Below are 19,102 nucleotides of genomic sequence, written 5' to 3' on the forward strand. Positions count from 1 at the left end.
ATTGAACATCTAATATCACCCAGTTACAAATAACAAGAGAATCCAACACTAAGCAGTTTAGACAAATCAACTTGCACTTATTCCCTCGTGGTCAATTGTAACCTACACCCCAAGTAGACATGATATGCTTTCACTCGGACATGTTTGTAACCTCTAAGAACTGATTAACAAAGGAGAATACAAAATAGTCAGGTATAATGGAATCCTGTGACTTCCATCCCTGCAGCCAGTGTACTGTAATATCTTCCGCTTGGTGCCGACAGCCTTCTCTTCCTCCCCTCATTCTGACACAATGCCTTCAGGTCTGTCTAAGTAATGTAATTTACTGAGTGGAATTCCCTTGGTACCCTGTGCTGCACTTGGTGACAGTATCATTTATACTCCACAGTGTTGTGGCCTGACACTGATACATCGGCCTTCATCCCTCACTCAGAGCAGAGCGTGCAGCTTCACCTTCCGCTGTGCCCTTCTGTGGTGCACGTGTACAAATCTACTCCATTCAGCCCTAATTACAAACCTGGGTTGAAATGCTCTCATTAGATTTATATTTCTCACTCCAAATGTCAATCTTATTGAAAATTTCGATTTTCCTGAGGATTCATCCATTAGCAGTAAACTCTAAAGCATTCCATGACTGAGTGCATTAAGCCAGCAAGGCGGACATGCACTTACATCATTAGAGTAAATCTCCATTGCAAATGCTTTACATTTTCAACCAAAGGAATAATGAGGTTGGCCCAGCGGTACCCTCCAATTGCACATGAACGATAGGCTAAAACTGCCTGTTATGTAGGTAGAGGCACACAGCACAGCCATAGGATGCATTTCAGAATCTCTGTCATTCCTTAGGAAGATATGGGAGGGAATCATTGGCAGAGCCTAACTCATCACCTTCTTTCACCTGTGATTTCTACTGAAACTTCAGGCTGTGGCGAGGTGCAATAAGGCAAGCAAAGATACAATGGGCGGCGAGTGTCTGTGTTCATGGCGGGCATGGAAACTGTACCTGAAATGCTAGGAGCTTTGCCCATCACCTGGAACAATTTGCTCTGCTGAAAAGCATTCTTCCATTTCACTCAAGAAGAAAAAACAAAAGAAAGAGGCTTGTCTGGATACACTGAAAGAATCTGGTTACCATTCTAATAAAAGACAGACCTTACTGGCAGAGATGACCTGAGAAGTCTCCATCCAGAATGATGGGCCCTAACATGAAAAACCCAGACCATCTGATGATGTTAACATACAACTTACAAAGCAGAAGTTGTAGCTGTGATTGGGATGGCAAGACAGACTATGAAAAGGAAAATATGGAGAGAAATTAAAGAAAAAATACTAGCAAAATATATCAATTGATAAAACCAAGCCGTTGCTGTTTCCTAGCTGTGCCGTGCTGCAGCTCCTCGGCTGATTGGGCTCACTGATCATTTCTTGTCAGATCCCAGGTGAGGCAAAGTCAAGGGGCAACCATCATTTCTTTTTAATTTGATAAACGGAGGCACTTCACCCCAGGAAGGTCATGGAGGAGGTTGAAAGAAGAGTCTGCTCTGAACTCTTAGCATCTAATTCTAAAGGGTAACCAAAAAAAGTTAAATGGTGCCAGCAACTATAAGCTTATTACAAAATATACAATATATTTGCTTTTTAATGGAGAGTTGTGGTGGGTAGAAAAAGATTTCTAAAAAGGCATGTATACATTACATTTAACATAAAATAATCTGCAAAAATAATAACAAAAGAAGCAATAATTGTTTTCTGCTGCTCAGCACCTGGACTGATCAGAAACCAGAATGCTCACAGACGCCATATTTTTTTGTAGGGAATTATACCACCATGGAAGCTAATTGCTGCTGAAGTTTGACTCATTCCCATCTGAAATATTTAAAATCTTACCTGAATACAACACGAGCGCTCTCTCTTTCATACTGTACATTAGCAGATACCACAATTAACATGCACAGATGTTAGAACTGAAATATCCATGTTTCAATAACAAAAACACAGCGAGTAGATAAAAATGACTGAATATGTGGAAAACAGTACTAATCTTAAAAGAAAAAAGAGGTTTACATAGTGCTAATTTAATGGCAAACTAAAAAATGACCCTCCAGATAGCATCAGCAATGTATGAAAACCCCCAACTGCTCTGTAAATGATCTTTATCCTTCTGATTGAGACACAGTGAACAAAAGGCTGACCTTGTGTCCATTTATTTCCAAAATCTGTACTGCAAGCACAGAGGGGGATGCAACCGCCAAGGCCCCTCAAATTCTCCAACACATTCTTAGGGTGCAACGACAGACACAGGGATCATGTCACCCTCATTTCGTGGAGTGCTGGTTTTGTGCCTCATATATGTTATCTCATTTAATCCTCACAACCATCCTATGAGGTAGGTACGATCCCTGTTCCCCAATAAAGATATCTAGGCCTAGGAGAGGTTAAATAAATAGATAAAAGTCAACAGGCAGCTAAACTAAGATCTGAGTTTAGCTTGTTCTCATGTGCACCGCCGTGCACCGCTGTCGGCCACAGGTGGGGCACTGAAGGGAAACGTGATTTGTATTCTTCAGTTTCCAGAGGCTTTAGAATGACAGCTCCTCTGGACCTATCTTATTTCATAAATTGCATCAAACTGAAATATTCAGAACACTGACAGACATTCTCATCTTTGGAAATGCCACAGCCATTGAGCCAGTGGACTAGGGACAGCACCATCACTAGGATTACGAAGGTACAAATTTCCCTGTGACTGTTGACACCACCTCCCCTTGGTGTTTCTTTTAGCCACAAACTGACATGTTATCATTTACTGTGGTTGCAGTAGACTCAGCAGTCAGATGAAAGGGAGTTTTTACTTGGTTAACTGCCCCTCCACCACCCGTGTCCATGGAGGGGACTCCAGGGAGGCACACAATCAAGCCTTGTGCCCCCCCTTCCCGCCACCCCAGTCCTACACAAGCGCAAGAGTTGTCCAGTTTCTCGGCAACACCACTAAGAAATTCTTTCCTAGCTGTTCTGAGTCTACAAGAAGCAACTTTCTAACAATGAGCCCAGAGGATGGATGTTGTCAAACAGCATTTCAAACACAGCAATTACTTTAAAAAAAAAAAAAAGAGAATTCAAGGATTCTATCACTTTTTCAACCTTTCATCAACACAGTTTGTTTATGTATGAGTTGTGCCTTTCTTCCTTCAGAAGAGGAAAATGCTGATAAACGATCACATGCAGACAAACAGCGCAAAGACCTGGCTGCCTTTTGCTCCTTGAACAGACACACATTTATTTCCCAGCGCACCACTTACCAGACAGATGCAAAGATGTGGGCAAGCCAGTCATCAGAATTAACAGAGTGATTGTGCTTGCACTACATATTCTGATTTGTGTGAATCTTATTTTTAGCCATGTGCAAAGGGCAATAAATGGAAAATCTTATTCTAACCGCTACTTTTTCTGGGCCACCCACACTGCTCCACCTACCGTACAAGTTCACAAATGTAAAAAACCCGACCCGGGGTTCGTCCTAACAAGGGATGCAAAGTGGCTAAAATGTGTGACACTTTTTCCAGTTAGTGTTTGTACTTTCATTCTTTTTCTGTATCAGGACTTTCAGGGAAAACAAGGTTGACTTATCTATGGGCATTTTCAAAGACTCCGCGTTGATATGTCACTCAGCACACAGGCAAGCGTGACCCGTTAGGCACGGGCACCACCCTGCCATGAGCTGCATGTCAACCAACTTTCAGCAAAGGCACGCGCCTCAAGATGTTCCTGTAAATTCAGGACGATGATGTCTACATTTTTGTTTCGAAACAGTGACAGTGTTTGAAAAGTTCTTCAAATGAACAAAAGTGATAGCAGAAACAAACATTTCTGAGACAGAGCAGGCTGTTGGTTGATTTTGCCAATATTAGGTCAATACCACTGCCCTAAATCGAGGTTTAGTTCGCTGCATACGTTGCTCACCAGGGCACAGCACCACTGCCCTCATCTCCCTGCCGCCTGTGCATTCCTCACCACCCCTCAGCCTGCAGCCCCCCCCCCCCCCCCCCGGCGCTAACTCGCACAGTGCCGATGTATCCCTGCCGATACAGAAGCTGATAATGACAGACAAGAATCTTGACAGCAAATAAGAAAAAAATAATTAATGAAGAAGATGTGGTATAGGGGCAGAGAGAGGAACAGATGAGAGTATTTTTTTTTTATCATTATCTCTAGGTTTTTAATGAAAAGTTAAGTTATTAAGGTCCCAGGGTACCAATTAAAATGCTTGTTCCTCTTGAGCCCACAACAGCAAACATCTGCAGGTAGTGATTAATATTTAAAAGTCAGTTCAACAAGAATAATTAAGACATGAAAGGAGTCAACTCTGAGAAAGGCATCTTTACCTGTGTGCTTGCTCATTATCCAGAAACTAGAGGAAGTATTCTGTCATCCTCTGGTAGTTAACACGCCCTGCAGAGCTAACACCTTCTTCTGATAGATAACGCGGGGCTCTAGAGCAGCGCTGAGGAGATGTACCAGAAAACCTTTTTCAGGCTGCAGTCCACTGTTGTCAGAACTTCTGACTAGCGTTGTAAAAACACGGGTAATTAAGAACTACGAAAAAGTGGGTCATATACCACTGAGATACAACCACACCACCCCCAAACTAGACTCCAAATGACTGTGCTGTGACAAGGTGGGAGGGGTCTGAACACAGCGAAAGCAAAACTTTTATGTGGTGAGGAGTATTTTAGTTTTCACTGGTTTAGGTTAGAGAAAGTTAATTCAATGTCAACTACAAACCAACTAACTCTGTAGCATGTTCTTGAAATTTTATGACACATGCTGGCTGTTAATGTAATGGGAAATTCAGATACAATGTCATAAACAGTCCGAGGGACAGTCTCAGACTTAAATGACATGCTCATCATCAAAGAGCAAACAAGTGAAGCAAGGAGGTCAAATCGAAACCGAAGACAAAGAACCAAATTCTCATTATCCACATTAGCATTTCCTTCTGTACAGAATCAAATCACTATACACCACTTCCCTACACCTGGGCATTCAACATAATCATGGATATTTATCAAACACCCTTTGCTGCGGAAAAGCAAAAGGTAATCATCTGAACTGAACATATTCATTCATCTGTCACTCAAAAAACACAGAAATATTAATCCAAGTCAATACAAACTGAACCTCTATTATACACAAGAACACAAAAGATGTGAAGGAATGCAGAGAGAAGAACCTAGAACCTGTTTTCAAAGAATCTAAGTCTTGTAGTGAGGATGATAAGACCCAATGCCAAATACAGACAACTTTTTAAAACAAAATCTCTTCTAGCAGCTGCTTACTATATACCTTCATCTGGGTTTTCCTTTTTAAAAAATTTCCATTGATTTGAGAGAGAAACGAGAGAGAGAGAGAGAGAGAGAGAGAGAGAGAAAGAAAGAGAGAGAGAGAGAGAGAAGCATCAACTTACTGATCCATTTAGTTGTTCCATTTAGTTGTATGCTCCTCTGTTGCTTCCTGTATGTGCCCTGACCAGGGATCAAACCCATGACCTCCACATGCTGAGACAATGCTCTACCCACCAAGACACCTAGCTAGGGCCTGAATCCCATTTTGTTACCATAAGGTATAAAATTAGAATTTTACTGGAGTCCATATTGTTTGCATTATGGATGAGGAATGGGGGAATCTGGCTAATCAACCATTTCCATTTCTGCCAAATTGCCTTATAATCTATTGATTATGAATTTTTAAGTAACTGAAATGCCATTAGTTGGCCTAATACTAAAACCATTTTGTATATAATTAAATTCCAGAGGCCCACTAGGAACTTATAGGACCACTTAATAATCATTTTTACTGATAGACTATAAGAAATAAAAAGGGCCAGTTAATAGCCATCTTTGCTTGATAAACATACTGGTGAATCCACACAGGTATCTGTTCTGACAAGAGTTGATTAATGTAATTTGAAGGGAGAAAAATAAGCAGCTAGAAGATTATTGTCCTAGAAAATGATGTCTAAAGTCATCATTTCTAAGGTCCGCTAACTTGTGGAAGTCATCAGTCCTGAAGACAGCAGGTCCTTGAATAATGTTATTTAATTCAGTGTCCTTATATAACATTGATGAGATGCTGTAGGAACTTAACTCTTATTTATATCAATTATTAGCCTATAATAAAATTGGATTCATTATGTGTAGTTTTGCTTCAAGTCACAGAATCTGTCAATGATGTTAACTTACTGTACTACTTGTAAATTTAAAATTAACTTGATTGATTGAAAAAAAGTCTTCAAAAATATACAAAAGAATAAGTTAACATGTAAGTTGTATCTGGGTAGCTGGATTATTGGTAATTTATTTTCTCCTTTATTCTGTTATTTTATAAATCATGTACAACAAACTTTATTGCTTTCATATCAGGAAAATAAAAGTATTTCTGTTTTGATAAAAGAAAATAATTATTCTCTGATTCTGCTCTTTCTAGTAATTAAGAACACTTAATACATGGGACTCAGTTTAATTATCTGCCCTGGTGACAAATCAGACATGAGATACAGCAAAAATCTGCTAGAAAGCCTGACCTGTGGTGGGTAAAGCGTCGGCCTAGGACACTGAGGTCGCCAGTTCAAAACCCTGGGCTTGCCAGGTCAAGGCACATACAAGAAGCAACTACTCTAAATTGATACTTCCTGCTTCTCGCCCCCACCTCGCTCTCTCTCTAAAAAAAACCCAACCCCCCCCCCAAAACCTGCTAGAAACAATAGATTATATTTTCTAGTTAAGCACTACTAGGACTCTAGAATCCTGCTATGCTGCAGAGCTTTGCAAATATAACTTGGGAGAAGAGTAAACCCTCCTCCTTGTTGTGACCCAGGGGTCGGCACCGTCCAGCTGTAGCTGAGCTTCAGGCACCAGGGCCCTCACCACGATCAATCTAACAAGGGGTTCCTTGGAAGAGTCTGGTGCCGTTCCCTGGGTTAAATCACAGTGAAGAGACAGGTGTTACTTTGCTAGTGACAGGTGTCTCCAAAAAAGAAAAAGAGCATACAAATACTTTCTAAAAAACAACAGACTGGAAATTATTAGATTAAGTTGATAAACTATTCATGCTACAACTGATAGTGCTTGGTAAGTAGCTTTACAGGGTACATGGCTGAGTTTATCTGGAGACTCATAGGGAGTATCATTTGAAATTTTAGCTCTATGTATTAATGTATATTACCGTACCATTCATCATTCCTATTTGTACTGTTAGTGTATATGCAGATAATGAAAATTAAGTTTGATAATGCCTTGAGCAGAACATAATTGTGAAACAGTATGTCACAAATATTCACAGCATACCTTCTAAAAAAAGTCAATGGAATTGATTTCAAAAACTGTGTCAATGGGTCCCCAATGACTAGAGGAGCTAAATGTATATGTTCATAAAATTATTTTATATGTCACTCTTAGAGGGCCTCCAAACATAATAAACAGAATAAATATTAAAAAGACTTTTGCCTTGGCCAGCTGGCTCAGTGGTAGAACATCGACCCAGCATGTGGAAGTCCCAGGTTCGATTCCCAGCCAGGGCACACAGTGCCCATCTGCTTCTCCACCCTTCCTCCTCTCCTTCCTCTCTGTCTCTCTCTTCCCCTCCCACAGCCAGGGCTCCATTGGAACAAAGTTGGCCTGGGTGCTGAGGACGGCTCCATGGCCTCTGCTTCGGGTGCTAGAATGGCTCCAGTTGCAATGGAGCATCCCCACTGGTAGGCATGCCTGGTGGATCCTGGTTAGGCGCATGTGGGAGTCTGTCTGTCTGTCTGCCTTCCTGCTTCTCACTTCAGAAAAATAAAAAAAAAATTAAAAAAAAAGACTTCTGAAATTTAAACTCTGGCACTGGAAAGGTAGTAGAAGCCAAAATGTTCACAGTTTCTCAAGAAGAATAAAACTGAATGGCATGTTCTTTCATTCTAAGTCAAAAATTTTAGATTATTAAGACATAAAAATAAATGCAATAAAACCTCAGTGAACTAGACCTATTTGAGGACAAGAAGACATTTTTTGTTTGTTTCAACTTTCTGGTTAATTGACAGGACAGTTGGAAAATGCTTTCTGTTGAAAATCTTCCCTAAGCAGTTTCTTTTCCTAATTATAAAACTTTTAACCATTCCCAAAGATTCAGCAGGTCGGCTTCATCAGCTACAAATACCCTCCAGGGGACAGTTATTCTCCACCTTGACTAAAACCAAAGGAGCTTGTTTTCTGAGCCTTTATCTCTGAAAAAGGGAAGTGGGATGTGCGGGCAGGGTGGGGTGTGTGGGAGGGGGTTGTGGGGGTGGGGTAGGGAAGTAGGAAGGGTGGTTGATTCAAGGTTCTAGTTAGTTGGGTGCCAGGTAGAGAAGCCATCACTAAACATGAATTCAGTGTCTGGAGCCAGGCACATCTGATTCCTCGGAAACATGAGAGCAGTTAGAAGAGCTCCCAGGGTCTACCTGGGTTGGTATTCTCTACCTTATGTCATCCCGTCGGGGTGACTGCTAGTTTGCTGGTCTTCCGTGGGAGGGACACACACGTCAGGATGTTCATCCAAACTCACAAGGTGAATTCAATTTGATTAGATTCCCTATCTATGTCGTTTCTGCCAAGCGTAGGGTGCTGGTGGCTACATGCGAATACCAAGGAGAAATAAGCAATTTCTTTTCTGAGACTTGCTGACCTGGATTTTGTTTTCTAGAAAAACCTTTAATTTCTGTGTCTTTGATATCATAGCAGCTCCTTATCGCAACTGACTTCGAAACCTTCCTTGCTTTGCCCTGATCACCTCAGTGAAGAACATGGTGAGTTTCTATTTCTAAGCAGGTCTGGAAAGCCGGGAGTGGGAAGGAGGGGACTAATTTATATGTACCGTACTTTAACTTTGATGACCTAATTTTATCTCTTTTTTGGTATACCTTTTCCTTAAGTCAAACACACACACACACACACACACACACACACGTATACATACACATGTATGTATATGTATATAATGTATACAAACACACATATAAATAATCTTAATGTCTTAAGGTGAAAGTGAGATCATTTAGGACAGGTTTCTAAGCTCTTAGAAATTGTAGACCCTTATGCACTGCTCTTCAGAAATTATAGCCCCTGGCTGACCCAGAGGCAGGGCCTGAAAGGAATAAAGGAAACCTGAAGAGAAAACATGGCTACTAAGTCCCATGATCACTCTCCAAGACAGCTTTCTGGAAACATGGAATAAAAAGCAAAATCCCCAAACTGTCAGGACCGAATGGACTACCTTCATGGGTCCAATACTGCATCTTCCCAACACGACTGAAGGTCACTCACTAAATTGTTTTGTGGTTTGTGGGTATAGTAATATTCAATATGACAGAGATTTGCTGAAAAAGGGATAAATTATACTTCATTTGGAATATTATAAAACTTGAGGCCCTGACAGAGGAGAACTACATACTATTAATTTTCTTTCAAAGTTTTGATTTTCTTTATTATTATTATTTTTTTTTATTTTTACTTTGTTTGAGAGAGACAAAAAGAAAGAGCAAGAGGGAGGAGAATGAGAAATGTCAACTTGTAGTTGCTTCACTTCCGTTGTGCATTGATTGCTTCTCATAACTGCCCTGAGGATTGGACGCCAGGCTACAGTCAAACCAGGGACCCAGTGCTCAAACCAGGGACCTTGGGCTTTTAAGCCAGCGACCTTTAGGCTCAAGCTGGTGATCTTTGGGATCATTCAGATCAGCGGTTCTCAACCCGGCGGGGTCGCGACCCACAGGTTGAGAACCGCTGATTTAGATGATCCTACGCTAAAGCTGGTGACAGGGTTTTGAAGTGGCGACCTCAGCATTCCAGGTCAATGCTCTGTTATTCACTGTGCCACCATGAGTCAGGCTCAAAGTTTTCATTTTCTTTTCTTTTCCTTTTTTTAAAAGTTTTTATTTATTGATTTTAGCGAAAGAGGAAGGGAGAGAGGGGGAAAAGGGGAGAAAGGGAGAGAGAGAGAGAGAGAGAGAGAGAAGAACATAGATTTGTTCCTGTACGTGCCCTGGACCAGGGATTGAACCAGCAACCTCTGCACTTCAGGACAATGCTCTAACCAACTGAGCTATCTGGCCAAGGCAAATTTTTCATTTTCTATTAGGCTTCACTCTGGTTCCTGCTTCCATGTCCACCTCCACTGAGGAAGACCCGTATGTGCCCCAGCTGTGCTCACGGCCCAGCAAACCCACGCACGCTGGTGCACGGCCCTTGGGCTGGTTTGTGAGCATACGGTTCTGTGCGCTGCAGCAGCCCCACCACAGGAGCAGGTGGGCACACTGCCCCTCCGTCACAGTGAGGCAGCTGTCCTGTACGTGTCAACGGCACTTTGGCAGATTATAGTTGTTTGTGGCATTTACCTTGGCAGTTTCTGAAAAATGTGTCCTTGCCCTGATAGGAAAGCCATTTCTAAGACTGAAGTAGAACATTCCTCAGATCCCTCACCCTGACCCAAAAGCATCGGGGAAATATCTGAGGGCTGAGGGAGGTGTGAGGGACACGGCCATCCATTCCTACTGCCCCCTCACAAACTACAACATCTCTGTCAAGCACTAGTTATTCTGCACAGCACTCTTGGAAGGAAAGTGAACTCTGGTGTTCAGGGTTTTAAAAAATTGTGTTAATATATATATAACATAACCTTTAGCATTTTAGCAATTTTTAAGAGTTCAATGGCATTAAGCACATTCTCATTGTTGTGCAACCATCACCACCATCCACCTCCAGAACTTTTTCATCTTCCCTACGTGAAACTCTGTGCCCGTGGAACACTGACTTCCCATTCCTCTCTACTGCTAGGCCCTGGCGACCATCATTCTACTTTTGGACTCTGAACCTCACCATCCTACGTACTTCATGTAACTGAGAAACATAGAGTATCTGTCCTTTTCTGCCTGGCTTATTTCACTTAGAATCTTCACAATTCATCCATGTTGTAGCACGTGTCAGAATTTCGCTTTTTAAAGGCTGAATACTATTCCATAGTATGTACGTACCATGTTTTTATCCATCCTCTATTGATAGGCATGTGGCTTGCTTCCACCTATTGGCTAGCATGTATAATGCTGCTATGATCATGGGTGTACAAGTTTTTAAATCCCTGCTTTCACTTCTTTTAGGTATATACCCAGAGTTGGAGTTGCTGGACATGTAGTCATTCTAGGTTCCACTTTTTTTGAGGAGTTGTCATACTACTGGGTATTCAATTCTTTTTTTTTTTTTTTTTTTTTGGTATTTTTCTGAAGTTGGAAACGGGGAGGCAGTCAGACAGACTCCCGCATGTGCCCGACCGGGATCCACCTGTCACACCCACCAGGGGGTGATGCTCTGCCCATCTGGGGCGTCGCTCTGTTGCAACCAGAGTCATTCTAGCGCCTGAGGCAGAGGCCATGGAGCCATCCTCAGCGCCCGGGCCAACTTTGCTCCAATGGAGCCTTGGCTGCGGGAGAGGAAGAGAGAGACAGAGAGGAAGGAGAGGGGGTGGGGTGGAGAAGCAGATGGGCGCTTCTCCTGTGTGCCCTGGCCAGGAACCGAACCTGGGACTCCTGTACGCCAGGCTGACTCTTTACCACTGAGCCAACTGGCCAGGGCCTCAATTCTTTTTTAATTAATAAATTTTGTTTTAGTGCAGTTTTAGGTTCACAGTGAGTTGAGGGGAAAGCACAGGTGGTTCCCATGCCCACCCCCCGGCCCCCACACATGCACAGTATTTTACAGAGTTGCTCCAAGCACTAGGTGACTTGAGTGCTTCACCTTAGAGCAGGTGGGCCAGGTCCTGCGGGAATTTGAAGCCCCGATTACTTGAGGTGTCACCAGAGCCTTCTTCCTTCCCTGGCCAGTAGTTATGAAAGTGACAGAACACCTGAGGAGTGGATGTGGACGCTCATGGCTGCCAAAGCAGGAGGGGGCTAAACGAGCACCCCATTCAATCCACTTCTTCCACTTCATGATAAAGATGCTTTATAAACTGAAAACCTTCTTTCCAAGAATGCTGTGTAGAATAACTAATTAGTGCTCCACAGAGATGTATTAGTTTGTGAGGGCAGAGTAATAGTAGATAATTACATCACTCACAATTCCTCTTTCACGAACTATCACTTTTTTTTTTATCTTATCATTCTGATTTTGTGATTTTTATATTAAACAAATGCTCTTATATCTGTCTTCCAGAATTGGGGGGCTTGGATCGTGTTTAGGCAAGAGATATGCTTCCTTATTACATATCTACTTGGGAATTGCTTTATTAATAGTGATTATTCTCAATTCCAGAGAATTATAGTAAAAGCACTGTAAGTCCTAAGTGATACTTTAAACGATAACATTTGCCATACCCAAGTAAAATGCTAGAAATCACAGTGCTTATCCATCGATTTAAAATGCTCAGAAGTTTCTCAACCATTTCCTGGACAGCATCACTTATGTTATTTTTATACTCCCATCGACTCAATGAAAGAAAAGAAAAAAATGTTTAAAATTCCTACAGTGAAAGCTTAGAAATACATAACATGCATATATATATATATTCACAGGCACATATGGGCATTTATATGAATGCTCACATATATCCAAGTATGTTTTTAAGGCAAAAATCTTCTAATTTTTTCTATAAACATGGAATAAATAATGCTTGTTTTCAGCAGAGAGGTGACTGGCTTGTTCCAAAGCTGAAACAATAATATGTTGATCCTAAAAATATGTCAGTCCTGAGAACTCACAACTCCACCAAAACTTGAACTAGATGACTTGGTCTTTTTTTTTTTTTTTTTTTTGAGGTGCCTACCTTCTCAGATGTGTTCTGTAAAATCAAGTCACATTTAACTGTATGAGGGGAAAGATATGATGACTCAGTTTGGAAGGAAGCAATATATTTCCCACCCCAGAACACAAATGTTTTCCCTTCTCAGTGTGCCTAAAAGAATGACGAGCAAACTTGCAAAAGGACAGTAGCTGTCATTTTAGCCTAATGATAGCACTATTAGTCACCCCTGTTGAAAACCAAGGGCAGTGAATGACCAGTACTGTCAGAATAATAACATCTACCTGGCTGGATTTCAAATGTGATGGTGATGAGAGAACCTTAAAATTCTGTCTTCTGAGAGATGAGTTGATGTATTAAGTAGAGCAATGTATGAACTGAGTGATATTCGATACCGAATATTTAATATACTTTCCTACCTTTAACATTCTTGCTTTCAGTCACATGAGCCAAAGCAGTGATGCTCAAAGTCGGGTCCCTCCCCCAGCATCACCTGGACACTTGCTAGAAAAGCATATTTCCAGCCCTCCCCAGATCTACTGAGTCAGAAGTTCTGGGCACCAGGTGCAGCAGGCTGTACTGTAACAAGCCCTCCAGACAATTCCAATGCAAACTCAAGCTTAAGAACGACTAACTTAAGGTGCCACCAATATGCAGCATCTAACCTAAGCTCCCTTCCTTAATGCTAATTCTCAAGAAACTTAGTTAAAAGTCATTCAGGTCCATTTAGGCTACCTGTTATTATCACCTAAGAAAATGATAACCATTATTTGGTTTGAGAAAAGAAACTTCCGTCAACACTTACATGTAATTTTTCCAGGTCCTGTGCTGGCTTCGAGTCTCAGGATGCAGGGATCTGGGTGAAGGGAGAGATGAGAAGGCTGCAGCAATCCATTCAGACATGGACCCCAAAGCTTTGTGGGGCAACCTTGTGACAGGTCAGTGAGCGTCTACCTGGTTGGGGAGGAAGAGTTGCCCATTAGCAGAGTAACCCTTGCATGTTAACGTCTTCCCTCCATCCTCCTTCACCTGCTCCTCCTGGCCCCTTGCTTTTATGACTGCTGAGCTAACCGACTGTGTGTGCATCTGGCTGTGTGTGTGCTTCTTGAGCCATCCACACAGACAGAACATGATAAAACAGCCCACGGTAGTAATGCCCAGGCTCAGCCCTGGCGGAAGCCCTGTTCCTTGAGTACTTCCTCTAGAAGAGCATCCCTCACTGGGCCCAAAAGCAGCTTGGAGACAGGTCAGTTTCTCCTTTATTTCATCTCAAATGTTTTCTTTCAACAAATCAGAACACCTTGGTTTAGAAGACACATGTGGCCGTAGTCAAGAGGCAACACAGGAAGTGGATGATAAATTCGAGGATACTGACTGAAATAAGATGATTTTCTGATGCCTCAGATAATTTTATTTTAAAACCGGTATTACTTTTTTTCTGATGCTAAATTAATGCATGCCTATTGTAGAACATTTAGAAAATATGGAAAAGTATAAAGATCAACTGTAACCCTGACACTGATAAGTCACTAATATAATAGTAGAATTTTGTTGTCTAGGTCCATCAGCCCTAAACTGAAAATTCTGGGTCAGATATATTTCAGAATTCAGAGAGTATGACAGAGGAACAACCACCATGTATCACATCACAGCCCATCAGCGTATAGAGGAGCACTCCGTCAACACGTTCAATGTTTCTGTGGCAACGCAGATACGTATTTCTATCACGTCAGATCAAGCAGAGCCTCACATTAGTGCAGATCAAGTTTTTCTACCAAAGAAAGTACCAAAAAACCCTTTCAACTTTTAAAACCTTTTTGACTCAGAATTGGGTCTAAAGAATGGTGGACCACTATTCTCTTTTCATATATACAAAAATACTCAGAGTTGTATTTCTAATTTTTCATTCAATATTATGTGAATGTGAGTATTTTCCCACATTATAAATTTTTTTTCAAAAACATGTTTTTCAATGTCTATATAATATTATACCCCATAGAGGAGGGTTTTATTTAGTTATCTATTATTCTCATTTTTGGAATTCCATATTGCTTTCTCTCTATAAGTTTTTGTTACTTTTTATTGCAAATAAAACTTTGAGGAATATATCTAAATATCAGATTGACTGAATTTCTAAAAATTTTCTTAGGTTGATTCCTAGAAAAGGAATTATTGGATCAAATGGTGTGAACTAAAGGTCCTGGTGACTTTCCAATAAAGCTCTACCATTGTACACTCTTGCTAGAGCATGAAATAATTTGTTTAATTGCCCACTGTATTATAGGCACAGAAAAAATACATACATGTGTACTTTCCACACCTTAAAGTTCTAATCAGTGGCAGCCATATTTAGATTTTACTTTTGTTTTTCTTACACAGAAGATAGTAAACAGCTGTTTTTCACAAAATAAGAGAGAGATGAGATAACTGTGAGTTGACCATCCAGCGGCACCTCATCAGACCAGACTGAGTCAGATCTGGGCAATGAAGGAGCTGCCACTTGTCCCTGGGAGTCTTCATTTGGGAAAGGGTATGAGGGCCTAGGGAAATAATTCACACCCCACCTCACCAAGAGAAACAACTGGCTGCCGATTATTTGCAGCTGATAAATTCTGCTTCGGGACTCCTGAGCCTGGTGTTTCCCTTCCTTCTGGTGTTTTCCTATCTTGGATGTTTTGCTGCTTCTCAGCACGGTCTTCAGAGAGCAGAAAAAGATGTGGAGACAAAATCAAATCAGACAAGTTAGTAGTAATGGCTGGCCCTCCTGAGCGTTTACGATGTGTCAGCGCCTCACATGCATTATCTCATTTGATGCTGAGTGCACTGGTATGAAAACTGGTGGCTGCAGAGCTTGGAAGTATATGCACACACATCAGTCCCTCTTCCACACTAATACACTGGGAGGAATCCGAGGTTTAGAATTTCAAAGATCTATTCAAGCCTAGTGTTTTTAATGATTCCAAGATACTTCAATGACTTGATGATTCCAAGTCTGGCTATAAATCATAAACTTTATCTTTATGCCTTTTTTTTTCTGGTCAGCACCCTCTACAGCATCTACTCAAAGCAGGGGAAAATGGCATAAATAAAATTCTAGATAATAGTAAACACTTTGAAGGTCCTCTATCAACAGACAGGAGGGAGGCTGTATCTCAGAGTACAATAGAGAGTTGAGAGTCTATCACAATAACAGGGTTTGCACAGAAGACTTGAAGACACATACACAATACATACTTTAAAAAACAAACATACAAACACCATCTTCCCAAATGTACTGTAAGTTAGTAATGCTAAATCTGGGCTCACACCCTCAAGTTCCTTTCTAGGTATAGCTTCTTCTAATAATCTTTCTTTTCTCTTTATATGCATTTAACCTTACAGGATAGCTAATGCCACAATTTTTATAAGCTAATAAAAGAATATTGAAGAGATATTTCTTCCTTATATAGAATGAAATAACTTCACTCTTTCCCCTATCTATAAACTCAGTTTCTGCATTGTACAATATAGCATATAGTATAACATGGCTGAAGTAGAGATGCAAAAAATATAAGTTTTATTGTGGAAGTGAGTTAAATCGAGCTTTCCAAAAATCTTATCTAAACGTAAGGGATATTGCTATCAAAATTATCAAAAGGCCAAACAAAAAAGGCTATCAAAAAGTGGACTATTTCCTTCTCTGTGGCTTCCCTTTATAATTTAAACAGGATTCCTCTATAATTAGATGTCAAGTGGAAAGCATGGTTTCAAAATGATTTTTCTTTGCCATGATCAGATATATGCTTTATTGTCCAAGTCCACCAGGAGTACAGTGTGTGAAAAATAACATGGTACTAGAGGAGATGACCTCTCAAAAAACATACTTTGTGTTTTCTAAAGGGCCTAATCGCTCGTGAGAGTGGGGGGATACAAACCCCCCCCCCCACCAGTAATAACAGAAACAATTGCTAGAAGCTCTTTAGATACTCAAACCACACAACTAGCATTTCTAAAGCTAATTACAAACTTGGATTCTCTCATTTTAAAAATATACTTCGAAGCAGCCCACTTCTGTTTTAATGCTGAACCAAAGTCTGTGTAATTGGCACATTATCAAAGAAAAAAAGCAAAAAAAAAAAAGCATTGCTTGAACAAAGTTACCACTTTCAATGTCACTAAATCTTCAACTGCAAAATACCACAAGCTAAAAACTAGTACTTCCATGTCCATGTTATGTTGTTACATTTGCAAGAGTTTGTAGTTTCCCAAGCCCTGACAGACTTAGACCTCTGCTATCAGTTTCCCTGGGCAGGTCATTCACTGCTTCTGAGTCTAATACAGTTCATAGTTTCTTGTGAGGATTAAATGAGAATGCAGACAAGAGAATTTCTGCAACCTATAAGAAATAAATAAAATATTGGGTATCCTTATTCTTTTCACTAACAACTTTGTGGGGCATAAAGACAATCCTCATTTCACAGTTAAGGGAACTGACAAAAGAAGTTATAGCCCAAAACAACCCCCCCCCCAAAACCAACAACCCAATAACAGCATCTGAGTTAGGAGATTTGAGTTTTATCTCTGAATTAGTCACAGACTGGCTAAGTGACTCTCTGTGACTTGATTTCTGCAGTAAATTGAGGGAGTTGGATGAAACGATTTTAAAGGTCTTCTTGAAGCCAATGGTTCTGTGATCAGGGACCTGGCCCTGGTAGTGATGGGGCAGCCTTAAGAAAGACTCTTAGGAAGCTGTCCCTCCTGAGATCAAGCCACCAGGAGGCCAAGAGCAGCACCCACAATCTGAGACCAGTGCTGGGGTAGGGTCCCTAAGCAGCATCCTCTCCACAGGGATGGGACAGGCATCAACTAACTCATGTGCTTGACTAAGGGGGGCTTGCCCCCTTAGGGCATCCTATGCAAATGGCCAGGGCTCCTGAGGCACATGAAGGAGCCACTGGACGAGCTTGAAACAGCAGCTCTTTATTAATTAATACAGATATTTTACTACTCTAACAACTGGTGCAACCAAATAAGTACATAAGTACTACTAGAATGTCAGTGTGACCACCAGTTCCACTGTTGTTTGGCTATCAGTTTCACAGGGACAGCCACCTCTGTGGCCAGCCACCTTTCTTGACTGAGTTCCTATAGTGTTGGGGGAGAGATGCTAAGGGGCTATTTTTGTAGTTATGAACGCACACCATGCTCACATGGGAATTTCACTTTAAAAAGATTAGGGCCACTAACTCAAGTCTTTCTAATGATATTGTACTAGTGCTAAGACAACTTTCTGTGACAAGGGAAATGTTCAACATTGGTGCTGTCCAATATGGCAGCCACGGGTCACATGTAGGTGTTGAGCACTTGAAAGAGGCCCGGTATGACTGAGGAACTGGATTTAAAATTTTAATCAGTTTAAATTCAAATAGCCACTTGTGGTTAGTGCTTACCTTACCGGGCAGTGCAGCTCTGTGTAGGGCTGCCTCACACAGTAGTTTCCTTGGATGTGTTTCAGATCCCAGAAGCCCACAGGGCTATAGCCATTCATTCGACAAGTACAATATTTCCTGACCTCCTCCTGGCTTCTGGGCACTGTTAATGTGTCGAGAGCTATGGACTCCTTGTCCTCATGGTGTCTCTCAGCTCGACTGATTTCCAAAGACCTTACAAAACCTTGAGATATTTCATCAGACTGCTTTTAGGAGAAGGTGGGTGAGGAGATATGGTAATGTTACACTAAGCATGAAAGCATTGCTTTCTCATTTCTTCATATTTACTGTTAGAGAAGCCGGGGAAAGTTTAAAAAAGAGATAGCTGAATGGTCACTATTCATTCACTTACAAGTGAAGTAGCATATTCCAAGCATGAGAAATTATCTGTAAGTAATTTCCTCTTTCATGAAATTAAATTTATTTAAAAGAAAAAGTCAGTAGGACCTGCATTCTTAAGCTAAGAAAAAAGTAAATGGCATTTAATTACGGCAATAGTCATAAAGGGTTTAAGTGGGTCTCCAGCTGCAAGCAGTAGGCAAAGGAACATTTATGCCAATTAACTGTGAAATGATCTAGTTTTCTAGAAGGTACTTCTGGTATAAGTCAGGCTGATTGCATTCTTCATCCCTATAACTCAACTCTTAGCTAAGATTTTCTTAGCGGCTTTAATGGGATTTGATGAGCAAAGCCCTATTTGCTTTTCCCCAGGGAACTACAGGTGGAGGTATTTTTATCGACATCACAAATCTAAAATCTAATACTAACAACATAATTTCTAAGAAACATAAGAGTGGTTTAGTTTAATGCTTTTTCGATTTCCAATA

At 41.0% G+C, this 19,102-nt stretch overlaps 1 protein-coding gene across 5 annotated transcripts in view; it reads right to left on the reverse strand.

Annotated features, from left to right (window-relative positions):
• The window catches only part of BACH2 (BTB domain and CNC homolog 2), a 369,568-nt gene that overhangs the window by 161,688 nt on the left and 188,778 nt on the right, over nt 1-19,102 (reverse strand). For 4 of the 5 annotated variants that reach the window (XM_066254282.1, XM_066254283.1, XM_066254285.1 and 1 more), the window contains exon 3: nt 13,613-13,761. The gene's annotated coding sequence lies outside the window, so the exon portion shown is untranslated. The remainder of the gene's footprint in view (nt 1-13,612; nt 13,762-19,102) is intronic. The other variant, XM_066254284.1, reaches the window with a different exon arrangement.

This window comes from Saccopteryx bilineata, chromosome 1, assembly GCF_036850765.1.
Source record: "Saccopteryx bilineata isolate mSacBil1 chromosome 1, mSacBil1_pri_phased_curated, whole genome shotgun sequence".
Classification (NCBI taxonomy): Eukaryota; Metazoa; Chordata; class Mammalia; order Chiroptera; family Emballonuridae; genus Saccopteryx; species Saccopteryx bilineata.